Raw genomic sequence first — 21136 nt, 5'->3', positions numbered from 1 at the left:
TAATCCACCGAAACCACAGCTGTATATATATATATATATATATATATATATATATATATATATATATATATATATATATATATATATATATATATATACATATATATATATATATATATATATATATATATATATATATATATATATATATATATATATATATATATATATATATATATATGTATATATATATATATATATATATATATATATATATATATATATATATATATATATATATATATATATATATATATATATATATATATATATATATATATATATATATATATGATAGTTTTTTGAAGAGTACGGACGAGTAACATTACAGTACCGTATACATTGTTAATATCAGTAATAAAAGAGACAAACTTCAGTTGAGCAAATGAATTGCTTGGCTGTACATTTTCGTACGTGAATAGTCATTCAAAACTTTGGAACGTAACACGTATGTAAAAGCCTCTCATTCGAAGTTCCCTTTATTCGTAAGAGTTCAGTATTCCACAGACCACAGATATAGATCCTAATATCATTAAAATATTAGACCTTTTTTACTATGTTAAATGAGGCCAAATGTGTGTGATAAATCTTCTCTAAGTTAAATCTTCTGGAGCCTCGACTTGAGTCGGATTCGAGGAGTGGATTTAGTGTAGTTCCTTTACCATAAAGTAGGCTCAAGGGAGTGTCTGCCTGTATCCCTAAGCGTGTTTTTGGCCAGAGCTCCTGGCACCTCCCAGACTTGTAAATATTCAGGCAGGCAAAGTGGTACAGTATATAAACTTTGAGGAACTGCGTCTGGTACTGGTTTTCCTACGACTATTATTTGCAGACAGAACCCCATCAGTGGAAGATGGGGTTTGCTCTCAAGAAACTTGCATGACTTCCAGAAAAGTTAGAGAGATTCTGAAAAGTTCAAGTTTCTTCTGTATATGTCATTCACTTGAATATTCTTCTCTTTTGCGCCGCTTTTATCAAAAGCAATGGGATACGCACGGTGCAATACCGTTTTGACATGCCACCCCATTGGAAATTCTCGCGTCTTGAAGAATAAATAACTCCGAATCTATCGACGACGCAAGTGCCAAGCGCGAAGTGACGGCGAGAGATTCGCCAAGCAACGAAAATGCTACAGATACTGTCAGTGTGTTCACGCGTTGAAGGTGTCAAGACTGAGGAAACTGCTTTTCTCAGACCATTTCTGGTTGAAGAGGGAAAAAATGATTTCCAGATAAGGGAATGGCTGAGCAGGAAGGATTTTTGCTCAAGGAAAGTTAGGAATGAAAGCAGGAAGAGGAGCAGAATGGTTGGACGAAAGAACGTTATTTTTTTTTCTTATGCTTGTACACGTACCATGCGAATTTTGAGACTCTAGTCTAAGAAATAACTGGTTATGGATTGAAGGATCTTCCAGTCTGTCGGCATCGGAATCTTTGCTTGCCACGCTGGTTTTCAAGGCACAACATATGTTCCTGAAACGGATCCTACTGCTAGCTGATACTAACTTCTTGCAACATATCATGGCACACAATAACTATAGACTGTCTGTTCTTAGCAGAATTGCAAGACATTAAAAAGAAAGATCATGAGGGGATTTATATTGGAGGCTAAAATTCAGAGTAATTTTCTTCTCTGCTTATCTCAGTAAGTCACTTCTCACAGGATAAGTTCTGAACTAGAAGGTATGAGGTCTCAACCATGATATCTCCAGTTTATAAATCTATAGAAACTATGATAAAAAAAAGATGTAAGCTTAAGATTTAGAGGATCACCATCTAACTAAACATTCGCAACACGGTCTTCGATGCAATTTTTCCCTTGATGAATCTCTTTTTCTTTTACCTTTGATGATGTGATCAACATAGATGATGAAAGGAAAGTGGCTGATGATATGAAATAGCTTTTAGAAAGCATTAGATAAACTTCTGCCATCCATGGTTGCACTCAGAAGTTATAACAGGCTCATGGTGTAAATAGTATTGTACATCGGTGGCAAGAAAATTGCTTAACTGACTATAAACAAAGAAAATTGATCGATAGTCAAGTCTTGGAATGGTTAGACTCAGTCTTGAGACTAATTATCTTTCCGAATTACAATAATGACAATGTGAATGTGAAAATCGGCAAACGTTACTAACCCGGAAGTAATGTTATAACACAAACTGGAAAAAAACATCTTAAAGCTTGACCTATGTGACAGGGAAAAAGGAAAAGACCAACTGTAGCATGAACTCTCTTGAAGTATATATCGTATAAGAGGAAAAATAAAACCTAGGTTTAGTAATCTATGGTGAGGTAAATCTAGGGAAGCGATGAAAAGAGACAATGAAAATGGAAACAAATTTCTCGGACTTCGTGAAAAATGGGCAATCGTGTTAAAGTGTCAGGAAAAAAATATTCTTTATACTCTACAGTTTACCGGTGCGTCTGTGCCTCCCCCAACCCGTTGAAACTGTGTAACTGAAAGGAATCTTCAACACTATCATGGTGCTTTGACACAAGTCTGCGTGCACTCGCTGCATACAAATGGTAAAGCGTTATCTGATTCATTCAAAAGAAGTTATATTTAAGTACTTTCTTTCGTATACCGCCATCTCTGGCTGGTAGCAATGGTACCTACATCCCTTTAAGAGGAAATACGTTAACACATTTTGAAACTTCATATTCAGCTATTCACGTATTTACTCATCTGAATTACTATTTTCATTTTCCCCTCTGTAGTCTGATCGTCCATTCCTCAACTCATGATCTGTCCTTCATAAATTCATGAATTTATAATGTTCCTCCGACTCACCAGCTATGTTTCATCCATTTCTCATCTGTTCTTTCCATCTGGTTTTGATGTAGTCATATTTTGTCCTCTCGTACCTGTCTGTCACATGCAATTTGAATTCTGTTTGTCCAAATTGCGCCTTCAAAGCGTGTCTCTGTGTATCTCTTGCCTTTACACACCTCCTGGTAAAACATTTCCTCAATCTTTTCTCTTATCCATCTCTCTCCGTAACCTATTGCTGGTATGCATTTCTCCGCGCCCTTCGTGCAGATCTCACAAGACATGATATTAGCATTGGTTAATCCTCCCAGTCTGCCCTCTTTAAGTAAGTATATGATACATACAGGAACCAGAGGCTAAATTCCTTCACCTCGAAAAAAAAAACACCCATCACCAAAGTGAATAGCCAGAGGTCGACTAAATCAAGACGGGAGTGGAGTTTACACAACGCCTTAAGTAGTCTCCACATTGCATGTGGTAAAACTTCAAAGTTCCTCACCGAATGAATCCCAAATACCTCTATAAAAGCTAAAGATCACATTAGCCCGATGACAAGAGTTAACTTGGACGCCAGATCTTGAGAAGCAAGTCGTCTATATTAAGGTGTAAAGCTCTCAACTTGTTTGGGTTATACCATCTGGCTGGCAATAGGGATCATATCACCGAGTTCAGTCAGTCACGTGCCTAAACTGATGTTGATATTCGTTCTAGGAACCAAAATACTGACGTCCTCAGCCCGTCTTGCAGGTCAAAGTCATGGGCGTTAGTGGATGAGGGAGGTAAGGATAGAACAGCAGGAAGCATTGATCCTTATGGTGAACAGGATCAGTTACGTATAATGACGGAACAGGAGAGTTCTGTGTTTCCGAAAATAATGGCATTCAAAGAACACACACACACACACACACACACACACACACACACACACACACACACACACACACACACACACACACACACATATTCATTTGCACTATATTCGGGTATATATTATCATTATAGTTATTGATATTATTATTACTATCATTATCATTATTATCATTATCATCATTATTAATATCATTGATATTATCATTATTACTATTATTATTATCAATATCATTCTATTATTATTATCATTGTTATTATCATTATTACTATTATCATCATCAATATTATTCTATTATCATCATCATTATCATTATCATTATTTTTATTATTATTATTATTATTATCATTATTACTATTATTATTATTATTATCATCATTATTATTATTATCATTATTATTATTATTATCATTATTATTATTATTATTATTATTATTATTATTATCATTATTATCATTATTATTATTAACATTATTATTATTATTAATATTATCATTATTATTATCATTATTATTATCATTATCATTATTATTATTATCATTATCATTATTATCATTATTATTACTATCACCATTATGATTATTACTATTATCATCATTGTTAATATTATCATTATGATAATATTTGATCGTGGTTCCTGCGGCAGCGAGTTAGCGTCAGGAAACAGATGAAGAGCGACCCATCCTCTCATACACACATATATACATACATCGCGTCTACACGTACATATACACATACATACATATGAATATCAACATATACACAGACATATACATATATTCATATGTACATATTCATACCTGCTTGCCTTCATTCATTCTCTGCGCTACCCCTTCCCACAGGACACAGCATCGCCACTCCCAGTGTGTGTGTATGTGTGTTTGTGTGTGTGTATGTGTGTTTGTGTGTGTGTATGTGTGTGTGTGTGTGTCTGTGTGTGTGTGTGTGTGTGTGTGTGTGTGTGTGTGTGTGTGTGTGTGTGTGTGTGTGTGTGTGTGTGTGTGATTTAGAGAAAAATATCATATCAACCTTTTGGGAGAGATAGCATAAACTGCTAAATCAAGGAGATGCATAATGACAATTTTGGAAACAACCCTGTTAGTCTGAAGAGCACAATTCTTTTCTAGCGCAAAACGTGAAGATTATGTTTCTTGGGTTGCAAGATTTTGATTACATACACTCTCAACTCACCAGGGTAAATATTTGACACATGGCAGGAAGATTGCTGAATGTAATGAATATATTTTCTGCTTTTCGAACACATTTACTATTGTTACCTGAACTGATTACTGGCCTTGTGTTCTGAAGGAGAAAACTTGGCAGGTTTTTGAAATAATTACATTGGTCTTCCTGCACAACATATAGTTCTTTTAAAAAGATGCTGTCTGATAAAGAAATCTGGTATACATATGTATGTATCTAGATTTACGGTTACTCATCCATACATCTATGTTTGTATGTATAGTTTTTATGTATTCATATTTCATTATATGTATATATGTATGTTTGTATGTATTATCCCTACCTTTCTCACCCTTGAAACATAACCTACGTGAAGTCTAACAGACTTGGAAAAGTAGAACCATCAAATCTCTAATACAGAAACAAGTTGCTGTATTCTATGATCTATTTTGTGTCAATCGCACATCTGATTAAACTTTTATTAATCTTATCAGTTTTGTTGTTTTTACTCCTTTCTTTATTTTTCTTATCTCTGTTACTTTAGTTATGTCATTGCTACTACAAATGGTGCTGCTATCTCTGGTGTTGCGACTATTCTGGCAAAGGCGGAATGAGTCATAGGGCTATGGGGAAGGTTCTGGGAGCACTGAGGAATATGTGGAAACAGATATCGTTGTCCAGGAGGGCAAACATGGGTACGTTTGTAGGTACAGCAGTCTCAAAATTGTTAAATAGATGCGAGACATGTGCTATATAGATGAGGATGTGTTCTTGAAGGTGAATGTGTTGGAGACGAAATGTTAGAGAACAATATGTGGTGTGAGGTAATTTGATCGAATAAATGATAAACGGGACAGAGAGATGTGTAGTAGTAAAAGGAGCGTGGCTGAAAGGGATCAAGAGGGTGTGTTGAACTCATTTGGTTATATGGAGGGAATGAGTGAGGAGAGGTTAACAAAGATGATATATGTGTCAGAAGTAGAGGGGACAAGAAGTGATAGACCAGATTAGAGATGGCAGGATGGAGTGAAAAAGAATTTGAGTGATCGAGGACTATGACAGGATAAAGTGAATTGGAACGACATGGTATACAGGGGCCGACGTGCTCTCATTGGATTGACCCAGGGCATGTGAAGCGTCCGGGGTTAACCATGGAAAGGAATCCGCTATTGCTTCGTCGTCTGTTCCTGCCGCAGCTGGTCCAAGCAACAACACGAGCGCCACATTAGGTTTAAGAGCAACATATGGTGGTGTTTGTAATATAAGAGCTAAATCCGCTCCCAGGGACTCTGCAATTTCTGATCTATAGCTCAGTAGGCAGAGTCCAGCAACCGAGATCCTTCTGAATATTTAAAAGTCTCAGTATGACATTTCTCTTTGCCACTGATGAACACCATTAAGACCAGTGGAGTTATGACCTTTGCTGATATTCTGTGAAATATTTTTTTTTTTTTTTTGCCTAGACAAAGGCAATGAAAAAATGGGATCATACTCGAAAGTAGGGACTATTGTAAAATCTTGCATCATTCGCTGTTTCCAAAGTCTGTGTCAGCAACGTGTTCTGGAAAACGCGATGTTCACTTGATCACTCTGCCGTAACGTATTTGGATCGCATTTAAGAACGATGGAAATTTTGTTTTTCTTGTTGCATTCAATCCACCTCTCATGAATTTTTATTAAGGTAACATATATTCTGCGCTCCAAGACTGACTGAGAAGAAGTGAGTATTTTCCTCTCTTTTGAAAAAATAAATGATCATATCTGTTTATAGAATAAATTCCACGTGGCTTCCGTATCTAAACTACAACACTTTCATATGTTGTAAACAGCACACATATACGCTCTCTCGAACTCCCACACACTGAACAGCATATCACTTTTGATAGCTTCTCATCTATGGATCATTCCCTTGCATTACACTACAAACTTTCTGTAAAATATTTGAGGTTCCAGGTCGTTTTCTCTAGCTTCCTTCGTTGCAATGCATTTCATACCAACGTTTGTATTTCATACCAACGTTTGTATCTCATACCAACGTTTGCATTTCATGCACTGTGCAAGCAAAATAGTAAAGTATGACTGTGACTGTATTCCATAGCCAAAACCGAGCTGCTAGATCACGGTCCAGACGCTGCTGCTGCCTCTCTCTGCTCACTGCACCACCACGGTCCTGGAAATGAGTAAATCTCATTAGCCACTATGCAAGTAATCCGTGCTCTTTGCGGCTGCCAGGCACTTCACCGTTTGGAAATGAAATTCAACCACGACTGTGAAGTTTTGAAGATACGTATCTCTCTGTCCGCTGTAGTGTCATTGACCCCACGATCTTAAAACTACAGAGGCAAGTCAATAAGCTACAAGACCAATATTATTGGGCTCATTTGAGAACTAATCTAATAAAGTCATCAGAATTAGATAAAAACCTGTATCTAGAACGAACGAACATTTGAACTTATGAGTCAAGCGTGAAATGAGAAAAGGTAATTAGCAATAGAAATCCTGGCAATTAACAGCACTTAACAGGTCCTCGACCCAGAGAGTGATTTGTCCCTCTGTGATGACTGATTGAGAAAAAGTGGAAATTAATGGATGAAACACTCTCTCTCTCTCTCTCTCTCTCTCTCTCTCTCTCTCTCTCTCTCTCTCTCTCTCTCTCTCTCTCTCTCTCTCTCTCTCTCTCTCTCTCTCTCTCTCTCTCTCTCTCTCTCTCTGTGTTCCACTCCTCCTCCTCCTCCTCCTCTTCCTCCTAAGGAAGCATCAGATCCTCAAGACACAAGCTATGTGGTCTGAGATAGTGTACAAGGGGCGGTGATCTGCTGCTGGTGACAGCGCCCTTTCCTCACAAGAGTTCTGGGTTGAAGACCTCTCCTCTGTTACCTATGGACTTGTGCCATTTTCATCACTCCTTCCTTATGTCCCCATTTTCTTTATTTCATTATTTCAAATCGGTTCTTTGATCTACGTCAGAGGTAATTTACGATGCATATCACATTTGAATTTACTGAATTGTCTTTTTTTTCGATGAGAGAGAGAGAGAGAGAGAGAGAGAGAGAGAGAGAGAGAGAGAGAGAGAGAGAGAGAGAGAGAGAGATCTACCTACTCATTTAGACATGAGGAAGATATAGTATATAACAAGAAATATTGATTCCTGGACATCAGTGAACAATCATAAAGTCTGGTGTTTTAGTTCAGATCTGTTGAGGGTTTCAGCGCACGTTCTGTGTTACGATATTGTCATTAAGGTTGACGTTATATCTCATCAGTTCTCATTCGTCATTGCCTCTCATTTCCCCACTCATTCTTCTCCGTCACTCTCTACGCGTCAGAACTCTTGCTGGCCTTCACTCTCCAGCTCTCAAATTCCCCTTGGTACACGAAAGGGTATTCGAAGCAAAACGAAATGAGGCCTTGATGTAGTTATGGCTTCAATATCAGCTGGTTAATAATTCGTAATTTCCTATCCCAGAGGAAAAGCTTTTCAGAAGCCTATAACATACGAGTCACATACATGCAATGCTTCTCAATACTTGATTTCGTGCTTGTGCGCATTTTCTATCTCATAATTCTTATGACTATATAGGGAGCATTGGTGAGGTATATGATCCTACAGACAATATGCCAAATTGATCAACCATTCCATACTACCATATGGGGAAACTAGTTAACAATCTAATTACATACGTATATAACCCAGTTTATAAGGCTTAATATCTTTCTTCTATTGTCATGTACAACTTGGCACTAACGTAGGAGGAGAGTAAAGTGCCTTTGTTATTAGATCTGTAAGTGTAATGAAACCAGGTATAACATCTATATTTTTTTGGGGGGGTCTTAACAGCTGATTAGGCAGTGCCTGAACTATTCCAAACATCTAGCAGGTTAGTTCACGTTACTACCTTCACCGAGCCAACCCAAATTAGTTTTACTGTTCAGTGATCACAGTAAAGGCAGACCAGCAGCGCTGATGAGTTCGTGGTGTCCGTCGTCTGTAGCTCGATATGGCCACTTGACCTGCAGGTCATTGACACTGGCGGAACCGTAGTATAACTTCGATTGCTGAATTGTCTGGCCGTAAACCATGGATGTTCCTGATAGCACATGACTGTTCTCTTCTTTAATAACAGTCTGTCAAGCACATGATCGTCCTTTTTGTTTTTTCTGTTTCTGTGAGGAAACCTTAATTCCTTTAAGATTTAACCCCAAAAAAACTTGCGATGTTTCTGATCTTTTAGTTTATTTGAAATTAGAATAGAAATATATATGTTGGGATCTTTTCAGTGACAGCTTAGGAAAAGGTTCATATATACTATGTTTCAGAGGTTAATTACTGATGAAAAGCATACTCGTCGAAAAAGATCAGCAGTGACATGTCTGGCCTGGTTTATGATAGTTTTAAGGGAGTTACAAACCTACTTTTCAATCGACAGCTTATAATTGATGTTTTAAACGTCTTAGTGTTTGCCAAACCAGTAAGAAAAATGCTGAAGTTTCTCGCGTAGAAAATTATCTATAGAGTGGACACCCCAGGTACGTACAAACGAATGACCAGCGCTAACAGAAGGGAGCTGAGTGAAGCATCCATTTTATGGTTAGACAATACTTAAGACTTAGGAAAGCGATGTGACCCGATGCAGAGAAGACCAGAAAATGTCCCCCGTATTAAAGGTGTTAGATTACCAGGATTCACAGCCAACTAAACATGTGTTTCTACACAACAGGCTGGAAAAAGTAACTGAATAAGACGACGACGAAAGTAAAAGTGAGTTTGATAACAGAAAGTAAAAGAAAGGTTGATACTAGTACGCAAGGTAAGCTCTACGAAAAAAAAAAGGAAATGGTGTTTTCAGTGAAAATGAAACAGAAAACGGATCTTCAGCAAACAAAGAACATTATTGGAGAACAACGAAACTAACCGCAGAAATAAGTTGGCTTTGTTATAAAACTAATGACTAATGCACAGATGTTGTATGAAAATATTAAAAATTAGCTACACCTTACCGAGGTAAAAACTGCCTACCAGAGTGAGCACAGGATGATAAAGCAAACAAAAGAAAGACATGTTGCACAAAGAAGAAAGTCATCAATGATTTTGAAACCTACTTACATTATACAGCACCTACAACATATGTGATCCTCATTCACTCTCGTGTTCCATTCCAATAGTCATTTACAAAGTAGTAGAATATTGCAACATCATTCAGTAAAAATATTTGTTTTGATGGTGTTTGAAAAAAAAAGGAAATCTATTGTGGTCCAACTATGAGTATTCGTGGCATATATATTATTGTTAACAACCCTTACACACATATGCCACTGTCTCATTGATGGATGGATGGAACCCGTCTAAAACCCCGTCATTTTGAGACAAAGATGTCACTGACCGATCAAACACAATATGTTTACAGCCTCTCAACCTGGGAGAGCTTTGACGATCGAGCAATTACCATTATGTCTCTAGATCCTATCCACTTTAGATAGGTCTACTACTGACCGCAGAACCATAAAAGAAATTACTGAATTACCTCAAAATGTCCAAGCCATATCGGCATTGTGGCACAGTGGGTTTTCAGGGAGGCAACATCTGGATACTTCATGACAGGCGGAAGTCTGAAATATCATGGGTAAGGGCAGTGGAGTGATTGACTTGCAGATACCAGCTCTATCACGAGCATAAACCCCAGACTACCCTATAAATCTTCTTTATGCCTGTGTGATCCATCCTTCTTACACTAAACCTGTGTAGTAAGCTTAAACGAGAGATCCTTTTGGGGAGGAAAGAAGCATGGATACTAGGGTCCATTTTAGAGGATGTGTGCAAATAAAACAGTTGTTCGTTTGTTCACAATGTGACTTCACTGGCACAGGGAAAACGTTCAGAAAAATACTACAGACTTTCACACTCGCCTCCAACATGAGTTCATCACACATCACATCTACTCCAATGCAGCAGGTTTACATTAACAATCTCTTCTTTTCACACCTGTTGATCAAAACTTAAGCCAATAATGTCAATTAACCCCCATCTTTAGACCTCTGACCCAGGTAAACTTAAGCATGCACCTTTATTTTCTGAAGAAAACGAAAAAAAACTCTAATATTCACGATCACAATTTTTTTTTCAAGAAACAGTTTGAAGAGTTGTTACCCATTTTCATTTACATCGGTTACCTTGCTACGTTCCGTTGCCCATTCTACTACCACATCACCCACTGCTGCAATCAGATCCTGAAGCACAAAGATTCGATCCCTTACATCGAAACTGTCCAAGCACTCACGCAGCTCCTCCTTTAAGCAACCTTTTCTTCTTCACTCCTCTCATTACCAGGTGCATAAGCAGTGACACTCACATACCTCTTGTACTTTACTTTCATTCTCATCCACATTAATCTTCAGCTTGTCATTACCATTATCATTATCATTATCGTTACTATATGTATTATCATTATTATCATTGTTATCATTACTATCATTCTCATTATTATCATTATCATTATTATTGTTATCATTATCATTATTAACGTTCTTGTTATCATGATAATCATTATCATTATTACTAAAATCTCATAGACCAATGTGGTCTTCCCTAGAAAAAAAAACCATATTATTAAAACGTTACCTTCAACATTAACCTCATTGAAACTACTTATGATATTGACCATATTGGGTTTATAATGTCATTGCTGTTCATGTAATATTGCTCGTTGTGGGTCCATACTTTGACGTTAATGAGCAGAGCTTTGGTATCCACACTGGAGCCCTTGCTAGCAGTGCTGTGGGGACCACACTCTGCCTTCTACCGGCAATGCTGTGGGGCCCACACTCTGGCATCTCCCGGCAGTGCTATGGGGCCCACACTCTGGCATCTCCCAGCAGTGCTATGGGGCCCACACTCTGGCATCTCCCGGCAGTGCTGTGGGGCCCACACTCTGGCATCTCCCGGCAGTGCTATGGGGCCCACACTCTGGCATCTCCCAGCAGTGTTGTGGGCCCACACTCTGGCACCTCCCAGCAGTGCTGTGGGCCCACACTCTAGCACCTCCCGGCAGTGCTATGGGGCCCACACTCTGGCACCTCCCGGCAGTGCTATGGGGCCCACACTCTGGCATCTCCCAGCAGTGTTGTGGGCCCACACTCTGGCATCTCCCGGCAGTGCTGTGGGCCCACACTCTGGCATCTCCCGGCAGTGCTGTGGGCCCACACTCTAGCACCTCCCGGCAGTGCTATGGGGCCCACACTCTGGCACCTCCCGGCAGTGCTATGGGGCCCACGCTCTGGCATCTCCCAGCAGTGCTGTGGGCCCACAATCTGGTACCTCCCTGCAGTGCTGTGGGATCTTAACTCACACCCACAAAGCCATAAGTAAGTTACTTGCCAAACTATTCAACATTATGTTATCATATCTAAGAATGAACTATGGCACTTATATTACCTTCACATACTTTCTTTCTCTCCTACATGCCACCAAGAACTAACTCCCTTCAGAAGTGACGTTCTATTGACAGAAAAAACTTTACAGATGCAGTTAAACTTTCGTCTACTTTGTCTCTTGATATCATTGTAGCGATATATGCAAGAGTTTTGGAAAGAGGGGCTAGTATGAAGTCTGTTGTGGATGAGAGAGCTTGGGAAGTGAGTCAGTTGTTGTTCGCTGATGATACAGCGCTGGTGGCTGATTCATGTGAGAAACTGCAGAAGCTGGTGACTGAGTTTGGTAAAGTGTGTGAAAGAAGGAAGTTAAGAGTGAATATGAATAAGAGCAAGGCTATTAGGTACAGTAGGGTTGAGGGTCAAGTCAATTTGGAGGTAAGTTTGAATGGAGAAAAACTGGAGGAAGTAAAGTGTTTTAGATATCTGGGAGTGGATCTGGCAGCGGATGGAACCATGGAAGCGGAAGTGGATCATAGGGTGGGGGAAGGGGCGAAAATCCTGGGAGCCTTGAAGAATGTGTGGAAGTCGAGAACATTATCTCGGAAAGCAAAAATGGGTATGTTTGAAGGAATAGTGGTTCCAACAATATTGTATGGTTGCGAGGCGTGGGCTATGGATAGAGTTGTGCGCAGGAGGATGGATGTGCTGGAAATGAGATGTTTGAGGACAATGTGTGGTGTGAGGTGGTTTGATCGAGTAAGTGACGTAAGGGTAAGAGAGATTTGTGGAAATAAAAAGAGCGTGGTTGCGAGAGCAGAAGAGGGTGTTTTGAAATGGTTTGGGCACATGGAGAGAATGAGTGAGGAAAGATTGACCAAGAGGATATATGTATCGGAGGTGGAGGGAACGAGGAGAAGTGGGAGACCAAATTGGAGGTGGAAAGATGGAGTGAAAAAGATTTTGAGTGATCGGGGCCTGAACATGCAGGAGGGTGAAAGGCGGGCAAGGAATAGAGTGAATTGGATCGATGTGGTATACCGGGGTTGACGTGCTGTCAGTGGATTGAATCAGGGCATGTGAAGCGTCTGGAGTAAACCATGGAAAGCTGTGTAGGTATGTATATTTTGCGTGTGTGGACGTATGTATATACATGTGTATGGGGGTATGTTGGGCCATTTCTTTCGTCTGTTTCCTTGCGCTACCTCGCAAACGCGGGAGACAGCGACAAAGCAAAAAAAAGAAAAAAAAATATATATATACGCATATACGCCAGATTTAACTTCATTCCAATGTTAGCGATGCAGTTCAACAGAAATGCGACAGAATGCTCTTTCCACAAAATCTACCATTTATATCTACATGGAGCGGATCCTTTTAATCCCCTACCTCCCCGACCCTTCTCGGGGGAGAGAGAAGGGTATGGGTAAAATTCCATTTTTGCCCGAGTCTGTTTGTGTCTGTCTCTGTTACCGTTAGAGAGATGCGAACAGATTCTTCGGCTCGAAAATGTTCCCATTGACGTCAACGGGGAATGACGTAAGGAGATCTCGCACATCAATAGGTTTTACTCTCAGCTAATGATGATGAGCGCACCCACGACCTCACACGTATGTCAGCATAACAGTTTGTATTGTACCAATTTTAATGTTGTTCGTAGCAAATGGAACTGAAGGGATATAAATGGATACGACGATATATATATATATATATATATATATATATATATATATATATATATATATATATATATATATATATATTTATATATATATATATATATATATATATATATATATATATATATATATATATATATATATATATATATATATATATATATATATATATATATATATATATATATATATAAATATATATATATATATATATATATATATATATATATATATATATATATATATATATATATATATATATATATATATATATATATATATATATATATATATATATATATAGTTGTATATATATATTTATATATATATATATATATATATATATATATATATATATATATATATATATTTCTTTTTTTTTTTTGCTTTGTCGCTTTCTCCCGCGTTTGCGAGGTAGCGCAAGGAAACAGACGAAAGAAATGGCTCAACCCACCCCCATACACATGTATATACATACACGTCCACACACGCAAATATACATACCTACACAGCTTTCCGTGGTTTACCCCAGACGCTTCACATGCCCTGATTCAATCCACTGACAGCACCTCAACCCCGGTATACCACATCGATCCAATTCACTCTATTCCTTGCCCTCCTTTCACCCTCCTGCATGTTCAGGCCCCGATCACACAAAATCTTTTTCACTCCATCTTTCCACCTCCAATTTGGACTCCCACTTCTCCTCGTTCCCTCCACCTCCGACACATATATCCTCTTGGTCAATCTTTCCTCACTCATTCTCTCCATGTGCCCAAACCATTTCAAAACACCCTTTTCTGCTCTCTCAACCACGCTGTTTTTATTTCCACACATCTCTCTTACCCATACGTTACTTACTCGATCAAACCACCTCACATCACACACTGTCCTCAAACATCTCATTTCCAGCACATCCACCCTCCTGCGCACAACTCTATCCATAGCCCACGCCGCGCAACCATACAACATTGTTGGAACCACTATTCCTTCAAACATACCCATTTTTGCTTTCCGAGATAATGTTCTCGACTTCCACACATTCTTCAAGGCTGCCAGGATTTTCGCCCCCTCCCCATCCTATGATCCACTTCCGCTTCCATGGTTCCATCCGCTGCCAGATCCACTCCCAGATATCTAAAACACTTTACTTCCTCCATTTTTTCTCCATTCAAACTTACCTTCCAATTGCCTTGACCCTCAACCCTACTGTACCTAATAACCTTGCTCTTATTCACATTTACTCCTAACTTTCTTCTTTCACACACTTTACCAAACTCAGTCACCAGCTTCTGCAGTTTCTCACATGAATCAGCCACCAGCGCTGTATCATCAGCGAACAACAACTGATTCACTTCCCAAGCTCTCTCATCCCCAACAGACTTCATACTTGCCCCTCTTTCAAAACTCTTGCATTCACCTCCCTAACAACCCCATCCATAAACAAATTAAACAACCATGGAGACATCACACACCCCTGCCGCAAACCTACATTCACTGAGAACCAATCACTTTCCTCTCTTCCTACACGTACACATGCCTTACATCCTCGATAAAAACTTTTCACCGCTTCCAATAACTTGCCTCCCACACCATATATTCTTAATACCTTCCACAGAGCATCTCTATCAACTTTATCATATGCCTTCTCCAGATCCATAAATGCTACATACAAATCCATTTGCTTTTCTAAGTATTTCTTCCATATATTCTTCAAAGCAAACACCTGATCCACACATTCTCTACCACTTTTGAAACCACACTGCTCTTCCCAAATCTGATGCTTTGTACATGCCTTCACCCTCTCAATCAATATCCTCCCATATAATTTACCAGGAATACTCAACAAACTTATACCTCTGTAATTTGAGCACTCACTCTTATCCCCTTCGCCTTTGTACAATGGCACTATGCACGCATTCCGCCAATCCTCAGGCACCTCACCATGAGTCATAGATACATTAAATAACCTTACCAACCAGTCAACAATACAGTCACCCCCTTTTTTAATAAATTCCACTGCAATACCATCCAAACCTGCTGTCTTGCCGGCTTTCATCTTCCGCAAAGCTTTTACTACCTCTTCTCTGTTTACCAAATCATTTTCCCTAACCCTCTCATTTTGCACACCACCTCGACCAAAACACCCTATATCTGCCACTCTATCATCAAACACATTCAACAAACCTTCAAAATGCTCACTCCATCTCCTTCTCACATCACCACGTGGTACTTGCTATCACCTTCCCATTTGCGCCCTTCACTGAAGTTCCCATTTGATCCCTTGTCTTACGCACTTTATTTACCTCCTTCCAGAACATCTTTTTATTCTCCCTAAAATTTAATGATACTCTCTCACCCCAACTCTCATTTGCCCTCTTTTTCACCTCTTGCACCATTCTCTTGACCTCCTGTCTCTTTCTTTTATACATCTCCCACTCAATTGCATTTTTTCCCTGCAAAAATCGTCCAAATGCCTCTCTCTTCTCTTTCACTAATAATCTAACTTCTTCATCCCACCACTCACTACCCTTTCTAATCAACCCACCTCCCACTCTTCTCATGCCGCAAGCATCTTTTGCGCATATATATATATATATATATATATATATATATATATATATATATATATATATATATATATAAGTGTGTGTGTGTGTGTGTGTGTGTGTGTGTGTGTGTGTGTGTGTGTGTATGTGTGTATGTATGTGTTTATTTGTTGATCATACTTTGTCGCTGTATCCCGCGTTAGCGAGGTAGGGCAAGGAAAGAAACGAAAGAGTGGCCCAACCCACCCACATACACATGTAATACATATACGTCCACAAACGCAAATACCCATACATTTCACCGTATGCATACATATACATACACAGATATATACGTATATACGCATGCACATAATTCATATTTGCTGTCTTTATTCATCCCTTCGCCACCCCGCCTTGCAACCATATAACCATATAAAGAGAGAGAGAGAGAGAGAGAGAGAGAGAGAGAGAGAGAGAGAGAGAGAGAGAGAGAGAGAGAGAGAGAGAGAGAGAGAGTGTGGGGGGGGGGGGGGGGGTTTGCTTCGACCACTGACAGCACGAGAAAGCAGAATGCTTTTCCCTGTCAGAATAGCAACTACTTTTGTCTTTTCTTTCCTTCTTTGTATTTGTTTAGGGAAATATCCATGGATTAAGTTGTTAAACGTCTGAGCTTTCTTTATCATCAATAGGTGGTATTTTGCTGCTTTTTGACACTCAGATAAAGAAATTGTGAGGAAAAATTCATAATCTTGCTAAACATGGAAGAAAACAAGAATTCTGATGTGTTGGGGGTTGGGAATATGTATATTCACTGGAAGTAAATTTGAGAAAAGCAAAGATATATGTGTGTGGAGGGAGGGAGAGAGAGAGAGAGAGAGAGAGAGAGAGAGAGAGAGAGAGAGAGAGAGAGAGAGAGAGAGAGAGAGAGAGAGAGAGATTCCCTTTCAGGAGAAAGATATATGGATGGAGGAGGATCTCTGGGGAGAATTACACTTAAAGAGGCAAGAGAGGTTTGTGTTCCCAGCAGAATGGGACGGAACAGATTAAAGAAATATTGGGGACTTTTGTGTAGGAACCGTTGGTTGGGATCGAGCCTTTTGGGATTTGAGAACACGGATGACTTATACAGATTACAGTGACGTAGTGAATGCTAAGACTACAGAAACCTTAAAAAGTCGTTTACACCAATGCTTTATAAATTTTCCTGTATACTCTGAGATAAACGCCAGAAATAAAACTGTATAAACGACAGCAGTAACGGGGACAGTAGAAGGCCAATGTGCTGCAGTGGGGAGTCGGTGATAGTTTAAGAAACTGCTGTGCGGAATTACATTTTCTTGTCAAGTTAAACTTCTCTTTTTCACCAGACAACCCAGTCGTAGGCCAATCAGTCCTCCTGTTATCTGTCATTCTCGTGTAAACTCATATAAACACTGTGGAATCATACACAGACACCTCATGTGTCCAAGCATCACGTATCGCTGCTCAGAATAATGTAACATAAGTATGCCCGTAATTCTCTGTGTTCTCTATGCCTGCGACCTAATGAGGTCAGAGTCTGTGCATTCTGCTCAGTAGGTAAACATGCAGTATGCTTTCTACCCTGGCGAGACATTCCATTAGTGTCGGCTAAGAAAAGATTTAAGGTTAAGTATAGGTGGCCATGGATACTTAAGGAACAGTTACTACTTCTTTCTTAAGGTATTTCTTATCCATATCATGATTTCAGTCCTTCATTGTATCTTCATTGCTGAATATTACATAGAGAAATAGACCTACCTCTGTCTTTTTCATTGGATATTTTCCCCCGATCAAGTCACTGTCATGCGCCTTATCTGCAAAGAATGGCAACTGCCATACTCCTCCACTTTTCCTACCACCAGCCAATCTTACGGTGTTATCAGCATCATCCCGCCAACCTGTACCATATTTGGCACCCTTCCTTCGTCAGCACTGCCCTATTCAGCCATCACACCTACGAGCCATTCCCTCCGCATACATCAGCACCCAAGCCACTTAAGTCACCATCTTGTACAAACCATCTCTGTGCTCAATGCAGCACCTGTTCACCTTTCATTACCATCCACCCTCCTTGTGTCCGGTGCTTGCCTCTCTCTCTCTCTCTCTCTCTCTCTCTCTCTCTCTCTCTCTCTCTCTCTCTCTCTCTCTCTCTCTCTCTCTCTCTCTCTCTCTCTAGCACCGACCATCCTCCCTATGTCCAACCCTTCCATATCCGCCTGTCGCGCTTTACTACCCACGTTCTTATAGCTTCCAGCAATGGACTAACCCGTCAGCGGTTAGCATGTCAGTGTTCATCGATGTTTTCACATTGTGAAACATCTCTTTTCACGGGTGTCACTACAGTGGAGAAAAGAACCCCGTCATGGAGGAAGTTAAATTCTTATTTTTGTTCTACGAACATTAACGTCTTTGATGTTGTCCTCGTCAGACCACAGTAAACTTGGCGCTCCAAAACGAAATTGGAGTAACTGAAATTACTTCTCCAGAGAAAGTCTTTTAAAGTTGAGAAACCAGAAAAAATATCCATATGTACAGAGAAAAGAAGATCCGAACGGGAGTGGGAAGCCAGATATAGAGGAATGCAGGTCACGATCAGGTTAAAAAGACCTGAAACCAATGACCTAATGAGAGCAATCATGTTTATTACTACCGTAATTGACTATAAAATCTTTCTTACACTGGCTCTCTTACTGTTATGACATATAGATATCTCACACTCGTTCCCTTTTAACGAAAGTCTCGATTTCCACCAACCAGTGAATTTCCTATGATAACAAGTTTTCTCAACAGTGACATACGTGGAGAAAAGATAACTCCTTCCTGGGACTCTGCTTGATCCACGGTGCTGTCGGGGTTATCATAATGTTAATGATCGCACGGTATTAAGATACTGATGATAACAGCGACGTAAGAGTAAGAAGTCTTTAATTCTTTCACGTTGAAATGTGATATTAGAGGTAAGATATTAACTGAAGGTGCTTCATGGAAACGTCTGTCTGTTATCTTGCGTCTGTTATTCACTTTTCAAAAACATTATGATCGCTGTAATTATCAGAGGATTCCATCTTTCATTCAGACAGATCTGAAGAGCCAAGATGATTTCTAGTATATAAATGGACGTCAGTAGTGCAGAAGGGAAAGGCAGGGTGTAGGCGATGTAGAATGGATGAGATGACTGAGCGTAAATGACCACACGTTTGAAATCGTATTTTCATTCGTCTCCTGTGTACAAATCAAAGATGTTATGAATCCAATCTCTACAAACAACGATTTGCTACAAGACATGACCACTTGCATGCACTTGATCCCCATCTAAATGACAATAAAACTCAGTCAATGGGATTGATATATACAGTGATGCATGAAATAAGTCAATGTATCCTTCACGTGATCCGATGCAATGATAAGCAACAAACTGTGCTATGTGGCGCTTTCGACCGTGCGAGGTAGACGCAGTCACGGTAATGCTTGGATACCAGAGTTTGAAGCATTTTAAGGGTGGGATGACTGTGAGGATATGTACGCGGCTGACCCAAATTTCCTTCAAGGGATTTTGTTTTCGCTGCTGGAATGCCTGGTTAGGGCAGTCAACTCTCATGAAAATTTCAGACGTGGACGAAATACCAGAAAATGCAGCAGTAGTCGTAAGAGGGAGGGAGTGAGGGAGGGAGGCTGCCTCAAGCCATTTACGTGACCAGCGTTCATTAAGACCGGGTTTGGGAGGGGAGGAGAGAGCCAGGATGTCATGGGGAGATAATGGACAGTCTGTTGGTAGATGTTTTACAGGATATGATGTGAGGCGACGTGTGAGAATCTTATCCCGATTTGGGATGTGATTGAGATATATCGACCAACCCCTACGGGTGGATGAAGAGCTGGGTTGACTTTGGACCGACTGCCACAACCAAGATTCGAACCTATGTGCTCAGCTCTGGGCAGCCCGTGGTAGAGGATGTGTGGATCAGGTGTTTGCTTTGAAGAATGTGTGAGGAATACTTAGAAAAGCAAATGGATTTGTATGTAGCATTTATGGATCTAGAGAAGGAATATGATAGAGTTGATAGAGATGATATATGGTGGGGGAGGCAAATTGCTAGAAGCAGTGAAAAGTTTTTATCGAGGATGTAAGGCATGTGTACGAGTAGGAAGAGAGGAAAGTGATTGGTTCTCAGTGAATGTCGGTTTGCGGCAGGGGTGCATGACGTCTCCATGGTTGTTTAATTTGTTTATGGATGGGGTTGTTAGGGAGGTGAATGCAAGAGTTTTGGAGAGAGGGGCAAACATGCAGTCTGTTGTGGATGAGAGAGCTTGGGAAGTGAGTCAGTTGTTGTTCGCTGATGATACATTGCTGGTGGCTGATTCGGGTGAGAAACTGCAGAAGCTAGTGACTGAGTTTGGTTAAGTGTGTGAAAGACGAAAGCTGAGAGTAAATGTGAGCAAGAGCAAGGTTATTAGGTACAGTAGGTTTGAGGGACAAGTCAAGTGGGAGGTAAGTTAGAATGGAGAAAGACTGGAGGAAGTGAAGTGTTTTAGATACCTGGGAGTGGATTTGGCAGCGGATGGAACCATAGAAGTGGAAGTGAGTCATAGGGTGGGGTAGGGGGCGAAAGTTTTGGGAGAGTTGAAAAATGTGTGGAAGGCGAGAACATCATCTCGGAAAGCAAAAATGGATATGTTTGAAGGAATAGTGGTTCCAACAATGTTATATGGTTGCGAGGCG

Source organism: Panulirus ornatus, chromosome 14, assembly GCF_036320965.1.
Source record: "Panulirus ornatus isolate Po-2019 chromosome 14, ASM3632096v1, whole genome shotgun sequence".
In the NCBI taxonomy this organism is placed as follows: domain Eukaryota; kingdom Metazoa; phylum Arthropoda; class Malacostraca; order Decapoda; family Palinuridae; genus Panulirus; species Panulirus ornatus.
This window is presented reverse-complemented; position numbering follows the sequence as displayed.